Source organism: Peromyscus eremicus, chromosome 4, assembly GCF_949786415.1.
Source record: "Peromyscus eremicus chromosome 4, PerEre_H2_v1, whole genome shotgun sequence".
Classification (NCBI taxonomy): Eukaryota; Metazoa; Chordata; class Mammalia; order Rodentia; family Cricetidae; genus Peromyscus; species Peromyscus eremicus.
Window position 1 is genome coordinate 3,236,357 of NC_081419.1, and position 10,976 is coordinate 3,247,332.

The window sequence follows — 10,976 nt, forward strand, 5'->3', positions numbered from 1 at the left end:
CTTGGCAATTTTTAATAAACCCCAATATGGACCAACTGAGCCCTTTTGGGTCTCACACCTCAGGGGTTTTCCACCATGATTGGACCCCAGGTCGTGCTATTAAATGGTGGAGGATTTAATGGGCAGTCGTCTCTGGCCTGCCTGGTCCCGGCAACAGTCATCCAGACTCCCTGGTAGAGTAGAGATCTAGACCGTGGTCTCTTCTGCCCCCTCACATCCCTACCTCTTTGAGGCTCCTGGTAGAGGGAGTCAATGATTTGGGAGGAGCTGTGCACGCATGCCCACGATCAATATCACCAAAGACAAATCTGCTGTGGTTGACTCCAGGCTCTTCTGTCACTAAGTGAGGATGAAAAATGACCAGCGCTCGAACACATTGCGTTTTCGTCTTTAAATCTTCCTACAGAAGCGGTGTCAATATCAGAGCACTAAATAATCTGTGGATAGCAGGAAGACACAAGAACATTTTTTTTTCTTCCTAGAAGATGGATGTAGCTTTTTGGGAGGCCTTAAATACTGAAGCAAGGAATTAGCTCTCGAATGCCCCTTGATGACTGGCTGACTTGCGGGTCCTCTGAGGGCGATTTGAATACCTAACTCCTCTCTTCCATCAGTGTTCTTTAAATAACAGCCCTTGGCTCTGAGGACCAGAGGCCCCTTTCCAAGCCCTAATGAATCCATCAATCAAAGCTTTCCGTATCTTCTTTCTCTGGTCAAATTACGTGGATCAAAAGGGGGGAAATTGAGGCAGGAGGCATTTCAAGCCTTATCTAACCAGCCACACAGGCTGTTTTCGTCGTAAATAAGGAAACCGGGCCTGCTTCACTTGGGCCCTTAGAGGAATGTTACACAAGAAAGTTCCTTGTCACCATCATCAGATGTTTGCTGGACCCTAACTAGTGTGTGACACAGGTAGACATTAGCCCTGCAGGGATATCAGCCTTACTCTTTCAAGTCAGCATAGTGACAGTCACTACTACACACTGAGCAATAACAGGTTAGGGTACCACACTAAGAGCTCTGTGTGCATGCTCATGGGTATCCCAGAAGCTGATCACTGGCCTTATTTTTCCAAAGGAGGAGATATTGCCATGGACAGAGCCAGGTAAGGACAGTAGGCCTGGGTTCCACACCAGGTCTACATGGACCTTGAGAAAGCCAAGCTCGCTTTACAGCTCTTAACTAAGCAGAGTGAGAAGAATAAGAGTCCACAATCTCTGAGGATGCCCCATCTTTATAATCAGCTTTTCTGTGACTGCTCAATTAGGTGTATAGCTGTGCCCACCACCTCCTGCATTCCCTGGGTATCTTCTGCGAGCAGGGGCATGGGAAGGCATAGAGGGCAGGTACAGAGCGAACACGCCCACCACTTCCCCTCAGCCTCCACTCCATGCACATACTGGCTTGCAACACTGCCATTGAGCAACACGTGTTTCCTTTTTGCTTGACAGGTGGAGAGAGAGAGGTTATAAATACCTGTCCTTTCCCAGTGAGTTATTTAAAAAATAATTAATCAGCACCAGTGTGCCTGGCACTGTGGGGGGTTGATATAAAACATGCAAAGAAGAAGAGAAGCAAGTTTCTACCTTGAAAGACCTTTGCAGTTATCCAGAGAGAGGGGATTGCTGGCCAATGAAACAGCCTACCCAACCAAACCCGGGGGTGGGGGCTGGAGGAGGCAGGGTAGTAGATGCAGCAATGGCACTTAAAGCCCTCTCGTCTCTAATCAACTAGTAGGGAGTGGAGTAGATGCTCCAACTTTGGATTAGAGGCTCCCTTAAAATGCAGTTCTATCAAGAATTAGCATATGATCTAGAGATACTGCTTAGTGCTTACAGCGTTTGCCAGTACAGGCCAGGGAGGTCTGTGGTAAGAAAGGCACTGAGCTTTGTTTACCTGACATTTTTGAAGTTACCTGAGGATGATGTGCAGCGATGGTTAGTGTATCAGTTACCAACAGGACCTACAAAACCGGTGAAGGGCTAGTTTGGAGTGTGATTGTAAAGGTGCCTCCAGAAACACTGGCATGGGTGTGGCTAAGCCAAAAATGGGAGACTCACCCTCACTGTTGCTGGGTGTCAGCCAATTATCTGTAGGTCTGGAGAAAACAAAAGGTCCCTTTCTTCTCTCACCAGTGTGGCTGGGGCCCTTCTCTTCTTGTCTTGAGCATCAGAACTCAAAGCTTTGAACTTCGGATTCTCGGTCCTTTAGCCTCAGATTATACATCACCAGCCTCCTTTGTTCTGGCCTTCCTTTGGACTGGGCCATGTGACTGGGGTCCTGGAGTCACCAGCTTGCAAATGGCTACTGTGGGTCTTCTCAGCCTTCATAATCGTGTCTGCCAATTGTTTTTGTCAATTCCCTCTCATCTGTCTGTTGTCTATCTGTGTGTCTGTCTATCATCCATCCATCTACCCACACATCTTCTATTCAGCTATCTTACTGCTTCTGTTTCTCTGGAGAATACTGATGCAGGTGAAGAGAGAGATACCTGTGAATATGAGATACAGTTTAGAAGAGAACACCCTAAAGATGCAAGACCACACCTTATAAGAAAAAACAATGAAGCCTCAGGTTCCCACACACATACTTGTCCACACAATTAAAAACTAAAATCCATCCTTTTTACAAAGTCAGATGTGGTAGCATGGATTTGTAATCCTAGTGACTGATGGAGAAGCAGAGGCAGGAGGATCCCTGAGGGATTCCTAGTCAGCAGCCTAGCCTTGGTGAGCCCCAGACCCCAGTGAGAGAGACCTTGTCTCAAAGGAAAAAAAAAACAAAACACTTGATGCTGTCCTCTGGGGCTCTCTCTCTCTCTCTCTCTCTCTCTCTCTCTCTCTCTCTCTCTCTCTCTCTCACACACACACACACACACACACACACACACACACACATTCACAATGCAACCACAGACTTACATACACTTGCACATACATGAACGCACATACACATGCATGGAAAAACATACAAAAGAAAAAGACAATAAAAAATAGGAAGACAGACTTTGGCACAGATGAGGTATCTCCAGTGCTAATCCAAGGTGTATAGCCATTTCGAGAAGGTTGGGGGTATAACTCAGTGGTAAACCATTTGTCTAGCATGCCCAAGACACTGGGTCCCAAGGGTACATTGGGAAGAATCATTGTGGAAGAATCTCCAGATATACTGTTATCAATGAAAAAAACTAGGTGCTGAAGGCTGGGTGAAGTATGCATTTGTTATTTTTAACAATGAAGTTGGAATATCTATACATGAATCTTATATTCATATATATATATGAATATATTTGCTTTCTAGGCAGATATAACTCTGGACATATGGATATGAAATGAATAATGTTGGTTGATCACTTCATGGAAAAATAGAGGTAAAATGGTCTTTTCACTGATTACTTTCAATTTTGTATCATGGAAGACTGCTGGAAAGTAAGAGAAAAATATTCTGAAGGCTGGAGAGATGGCTCAGCAGTTAAGAGTGCTTTTCGAGGACTTGAGTTCGGTTCCCAGCACTCACCAAGTAGCCCACAACCTTCTGTAACTCCAGCTTGAAGGGATCCAACACACTCTCCTGGCCTCCATGAGCACCCACACTCATGTACAAATACCCCCACACAAAAATATACACTTAGTTAAAGATAAAATCTCAAGAGAAAAATGTCCTATAGTATATTGATATCAGTACGTTAGAGGACACTGAAAAGAAATTATTACTAAGTCACTCTTCCTCCCATAACACCCCAGGGGCTTTCCACACCTCTTGGGATAAAGTCTAGGCTCCTAATGGTTCTTAATCATCTGTACCCCTTTTCTCAAATTTCACTGTTCTTTTCAGTATTTTATTTTATTATTAATGTGGGTAGATGTGTTTGATGAGTGTGGGCACACATGCCACCGTATGCGTGTGGACCATGTGGAGCTGGCTCTCTCCATCCACCCTTATGTATCTTAGAGGTCAAGGTCAGGTGGTCAGGCTTGTGCAGTAAGCATATTTATCTACCGAACCATCTTGCTGGCCCGCATTTGGTATCTCCACTGTAGTTAACACAGTGGCTTTTTAAAGTGGTGTGTGTGTGTATGCACATACATGCCATGGCACATGTAATTGATGAGGACACCTTGGGTGTTGGGCCTCACCTTGTTTTGAAGCAGTCTCTCTCATTTACCTCTGTGTTTGCCAGGCTAGCTGGGCCCCGGCTTCTGTGGATTTTCCTCTCTTTGTCTTCTATCTTGTCACAGAAGTGCTGGGATTGCACATGCACTCTACAGCTTTTATAAGGATTCTGGGGGTCCAGACTGAGGTCTTCACACTTCCAGGAAACCATCTCCCCAGACCTCATAGCAGGTTTTTTGAAGGTCTTCAAATAAGCCATCATCTTCCCCTATTTTCAGAATCTGTACAGAGGGTGTGTTTTGCAGAGTGGGTACTCATCCTCAGTCCCGCCCACCCGGTTCACTGCATCCCATCACTCTGCACCAAGTCTCAGTCACCTGCAGGTGCGCTGGTAGCTGTCCGTGGTGCTGAAGGTCCTGTGGCCAGCCAGGCCTGGAGCTGGTGCTAAGGCCATGCTGACTGTATCCGAAGGAGGAGGACAAACACGTGGTGCTTACTGATCCTCACTTTCACTCTCCTTGTGTCACTTGTATTGTATAATCATATTTATATGATCACTGTAGACAAAAAAATGAAGCACTTAAAAAAATGTACTGTCTGCCTTGTGCACTAAAATATTTTCAGATCCTTGGGTTGAACATGTTTGGAAAACAGACAGCCAGAAGCAGAAAACACACACACACACACAGAGCTGACTCAGGCTGGATATGGTAGCCCACACCTTTAATCCCAGCACTCAGGAAGTAGAGGCAGGTGGATCTCTGTGAGTTTGAGACCAGCCTGGTCTACAGTTCCTGGGCAGCCAGGGTTCTCTAGAGAGACCTGTCTTAAACAAAGCAAAACAATCAAAAACCTAGTTCACTCCTCTGTCCTTGGGTATCTGTGTTCATATGTGTGTACCCCACACACATGTGAATGCATACAATTAAAAATAATAAAACAATGCATCTTTCAAAAAAGATCTCTGGGTCTTCTGTAAGAAGACTATTTCAGAGACAAAAGCAGAAAGTAAGGAGGCCAGAGAGAATGAGAGGGGGACCACGACATAGACCAGGGAGGTGTCACAGCATGTAGCAAGAGGTGATCAGATTAGAAACACGTTCTGTTATTAGAACCCTCGGGGCTCGATGACCAACTGGACAGCATGCCACACATGTTGAAGTGCCTCCAACACAGACAACAAATTCTACCCTGAGCCTTAAAGGGCAGAAGGGTGCTGTTCAGAATGTGGAGCTACAGTCAGGCTTCTTCTCCCGAGGTGGCTTTAGGGAGCTCATCCTGGGTGCAGAGCTCCAGGGACACACTCATGGCACAAGTGCCCAGGAGTTGGAGCCATGCAGGCTGGGCTGGCAGGTCCCTCCCTGAGTCTACATGAATGAGCTAAATACAAACAGCCTATCCACACAAGGGTAGAATTGGAAACATTTTCCATTCTTTTCACACACTTCTGTGCTTTATTTTCTATTTTTAGTAGGTAAATATAGCTCTTATAATCAGGAAAAAATATCTCTTTCAGATAAAAAAAGAAACACAATGTGTTGTGGGTCATACTGTGTTTACTGTTCATGATTTTTCTACTATCTATCCAATCTCTAGTTCTTAGTAAATACAGTTTTCCCTTCATTCATTCACATGGAAGGGTGAGTGGAGTGGGTGTGTTTGTGTCAGGGCATGTGTGCAGAGGTGAAGTCCACTGGCAGGAGTTAGCTTCCACCACATGGGCTCCAGTGATGGAGGTCAGGTTGTCAAGCTGAGTAGCAACTGCTTTTACCCACTGATCCATCTCACTGGCCCTTTGTGCTTTGTTTTTGGGGCAATCAGACTCTGTAGCCTAAGCTGACCTGGAACTCACAGCATTCCTCCTGCCTCAGCCTCTTGAGTGATGAGATTACAGGAATGAGCTGCCATGTCTAGCTCTTAGCTCTTAGTAATCTTTCATTTCAGATCAATGTCATTGCCTGGCTGTGGCTGCCCACCATGTCCTTCCTCAAAGATCTCTCATGGATGTGAGCTATCTTACTGCTGGCATGCATCCGGCAGACCCCCTCTTTGCAGTCCATGCAAGCCCCCAGGCACAGAGCTGGGCACCTCAGGCTCAGGGGCCCACTATGCTTTGATGGCCATAGGACTCATTAATCTGATGGTAACACATTGCTGTGATTCTAAGTTTTCTCTATTTACCCCAAATGTTTTGAGGTTCTTCCTGACAACTGTGATCATTGCAAACATGATAAAATCAACAAAGCAGAAAGGAGCCTCACTATTCTGAACGATGTAGGGAAACACTTGGTTCCTCGTGACTGTCAACACAGGGATGCCCACAGAGAGGCCCAGGCAGCCCAGTTTGCCTGAGGGTGAAACAGAAGCTTTGCGAGTTCCATGCTGGGCAGGGGCATAGTGGCCCTGAGACAGGCAGCAAGCTGCAGGGTGGACAGTGCCTGAGTTCTGAACCAGAGCCTGCCTGTTCATCAGAGAATGTGAATGCCGGGCCCAGGAAACCGGTTCCAGCATTGTGGGGCCTCCAAGGCAGGTGTCCTAGGAGGGTCCTGGCCCAAGCTTCCTGGCTGTCCTTGCATCTCTTTACATTTCTAAGGACTTATGTGAGACACAAGAGAACAGCCTGTGGCCTTGGAGGAAAGGGAATAAAGTCTTTTGGAGTTCCCATTGGAATATGGATTTCTAAATGGGAAGAAGGGTTGCCCCCTTGGGGGAGGCATCAGAGTCTCCGGGAGCTTTTCTTATCTCCTTTCTATCCCCACCTCCCACATATTCTAATTTTAATGCCTTAGGGAAAGTGGGGCCCACTGCCTGCAGCAGCTACTATTATTGGTGTGATTAGTCATTCATTCAACCGCTTACTAAGCTGTAACCATGTATGGGCACAGTCACAGCCCTCAGGTGCGTTGGTACTAGACAAAAACATCATGAGCCCTCGTGGCTCAGACTTCCCTAAGTTGGAACGCACCTCACCACCATGTTTTCTAACTTAGTACGGCGGTTTGACCACAGCCCTGCCAATGCTCAGGTGCCGCCAGTGTGGTGATATTAAGAGGTGGGCCTTTTAAGAGCTGATTGGGCCAGGAAGGCACCTCCTTTGTGAGTGTGATCAAGGCCCTTGGGAAAGAGGCTGCATGCTCAGCTTTTCACCTGTGAGGACACAGCATTCCTCCCTTCTGGAGGAAGGTGCCATCTTGGAAGCACGAAGTAGCCTTCTCAGACTACAAAAACTGCCAGCATTTCACAGGACTCTTTAGGCCCCAGGTCCCACCCCCCAAAAATAACCATTTTGTGTTGTTTATAAATGACTCAGCCTTGGGTACTTTGTTATATAGCAGGACAAAAGGACTGAGACACTTGGCGAATGGAGCAATGGGTGGGTTTCGGCTCCTGCCTGCCCCATTGGCCGGCAGCCCTTGTGCAGTGATGGCCCTGCATGACCACACATGGCAGTCTGGCAGGAAGGAGTCACGTAAGAAGTTGGATTGTCAGCTCCACGAGGGCAGAGACAGCATCTGTCTTTATCACCACTGTGTCCGAGCATCTAGCTTGGTTCCTGACTCAGAACTGCTGCTTAATTAAATCGATGTTAGACAGATGGATGAATCAAGGAAGGGAGACGGGGTTAATGACTCACCTGGCTGGAGTGTGCAGAGCCAGTGGGCTCAGGAAACATGGGTGGGGGATGCTCCTGAGATTGCACCCCCCCTGTGCCCCTGAAGCACCTAGACAGTGTGAGAAGCCCCTGCTGTGAGCAGGAACCCATGCTCCACCTTTCAGATGATGAAGGGGCTTCTGCTGAAGCGCTTGCATCAGGCCTCTGCGCAGCTGAGATGTCACTGAGACTCAACAAGTGGCTGGAGAATGAAGGGGAGGAACACTGTGATTCTCAGTCAGGGTAATTAGTATGACATAAAAATGTGCAAGTTAGCCGGGTGGTGGTGGCGCATGCCTTTAATCCCAGCACTTGGGAGGCAGAGGCAGGCGGATCTCTGTGAGTTCGAGGCCAGCCTGGTCTCCAAAGCGAGTTCCAGGAAAGGTGCAAAGCTACACAGAGAAACCCTGTCTCGAAAAACAAAACAAAACAAAACAAAACAAAAATAAAAAAAAATGTGCAAGTTTTCTTTTAATTGAAGAAAAACCCAAGGAATCACAGAAGAACCAGAAGAATTAGGTCACCTAAAGCCCCACTTCCCAAGACTCTTCCTCATGTAAGGAAATCAGTCCAAACAAACAAACCAGACACAAAGATATGAGGGCTGGAGAGATTGCTCAGCAGCGAGGAGCAAGTGCCGCTCTCGCAGAGATCCCAGTATCCATGTCCAGCAGGTGCTCACAACTGCCTGTGATTCAAGCTCCAGGAGGTTCAATAGGCTTCTGATGACAATACACCAAGAGACATAAAACCGAAAGTAAAGATACATCTTAAGAAACACAAAACAAAGCTGCATCTTGTGAATACCAGAAATCACTGGTTGAAAGGACTGGTCCACCCTGCCAGCACCTTGGGTTGAGGAGCCGGGGGTGAAGAAGAGCGAAGACGCGTGTTCTCACTAAGCACGTTGCAAACCAGTTCTGGGGATGCCCAAGCCCCTGATGCTCGGCTAGTGTTTCCCAAAATACATTCATGGAGCCCAGCAGCAAGTGATGTTTCTAGAAAGCAAGGGCAATTGTCAAAAGATGGAACCTCTGGGGTATTTACCATGAACAATGATCTCTTTCATATACCTGCCCATTTTCTTTGTTTAGTCATCATTTTCCCATAAGCAGCCTTGGACACCACACACACACACACACACACACACACACACACACACACACACACCCCTTCTAGCATGCTATCAGCAGGACTGGCTGGGTTCATTCTAAGGAGACTGTGGGAAATAGCCTTGCTTCTTCCTGGGTTCAAGTCTGTCACTCAAAGGCCTTCCTATAAAAAATGTCCTTCTTGGGCTGCTGAGGTGGCTCAGTGGGTAAGGAACTTATTACCAAGTCCTGACAACTTGAGCTCAATCCCTGAGACCCGCATGGTGGAGAGAAGCAACTCTTGGAAGTTGTCCTCTGACTTCCACACGTGTGCTGTGGCGCACACGTGCAGAGATAAACATGCACTCACAAATAAGTGAAAGGAGAGAACGCCAGGGTGGAAGGTAGTGTGGGAGATCCTCCCTTGACATCCAGAGAACACCAGGGCAGAAGGCAGTGTGGGAGATCCTCCCTTGACATCCAGTTCCTAGTGTTTTGACAGCATCTCAAGTGTGCTTTTTACTTGTGAAGACTCGACATAACTTGACAACACCACCCTTTGAAAGAGGGCTAGAGGGAACTAGGTAAAGTCACTTGTCACTCTGCGCAGAAGTGACCACACTCTCCCGTGCAGCCCAGGCTGGTTTCTCACTCTCTGTGTAACTTTCTGCTTCTACTTCTCGTGTGCCAGGTTACAGGCACGCACTACCACATCTAGTTTATACTGTGATGGAACCCAGGGCTTCTTGCTTGCAAGGCAAGCACTCTACTGAACTGTATCCTCAGTCCCACAAGTGACCATGTTATTTTAACCCTTCGTCACTTCTCTTCGTAAAGGTGCTGACCTGCAGGGTATCTGAACCATGAACTTTGAGTTTCCTGGGGGCTCTACTCAAACCCTTCCTGGTTCTAGGGATCCTGAAGCCCTTCAGGGTGAAAGGACTATGGGGCAGAGGTGTAGCAGGAGCTAACTTCCCAGGAGCTTCACCTGATTGTTGATGTTCCTTGTGCCCCACAAGTCCCCATTCCAGGGCTGCACTCTTCTCTTGAGGTCTTTTCTGAGTTTGGAGTGGTGAGCTGAAGACCTCAGAGGACAGATATCTCCAGCTGCTACAGGAAACTGACCTGTCCTCAGATTTCTGGTGCACTGAAGTCCACCTGCAAAGGGGTGTCTCCACCCCCTTCTCCACTCAGGTCTGTCCCAGGGCTTTGTTTCCTGTAATGACCCCTCCACCAGGGCCACCGGGCCTGCTGGGAGGACTCTGAGCAGTGACAGGTGCCTGCTGCTTCCCAGGCCCTGTCTGCCACCTTGCTTGCTCTCATGGTGGCGGCCACTGGGGCAGGTGGAGGGCCGCATGGCCTCAGAGGACCTCCTACAGGTTCCATGTCCTTCATAGAGATCATCTTCCTCCTGTGACTTAATGAGGCCGAAGTCAGAGAGAACCTGCGGAGGTTGGAGGGGTTGTCTCTTCCGGGCACTCGTCCTCCTCCTCTCTCAAGAGAGCACCAACATCCTCCCCTTCCCTCTGCACTGAGAATTTTAAACACTTCTAACAGAACTCAGACATCCATAGTCCTCAAAAGAGTAAAACAGACCTGGAAAGTGTTTCTGTCGCACCCTGCTCACCAGCCCTCTCCCTTCAGAGGCTGCCACAGCAATTCTCGGAGTTTATCTCCATTTGTCAGTTTTATGCATCATCCAAATTCATGTCCTGCTGTAGAGACTTGGTCTGTTTCTCTCAGAGCATTAACTCGGCCCCTCCTCATCTTCCCACTATCACAGATTCTAGCTGAACCGCTAAGCCTGTGTTTACTGTCCTATAACTTATGAAAGTGTCATTAGTGCAGGAGTTCGTGTGTGTGTGTGTGTGTGTGTGTGTGTGTGTTCACACGTGCACATGTTCATGTGAGTGCACACGGAGGTCAAAGGATAACCTTGGGTTCTGTCCCTCAGGAGCCACTCACATTTAAAACAAGATTTCTTTTTTATTTATGTGTATGTATGTGTATCAAGTGTGTGCAGATGCTGTAAGAGGCCAAAAGACACAGATCCCCCAGAGCTGGAGTTATAGGATGCTGTAAGCTGTCTGATGTGGGCGCTGGGAATCAAACCCAGGTCC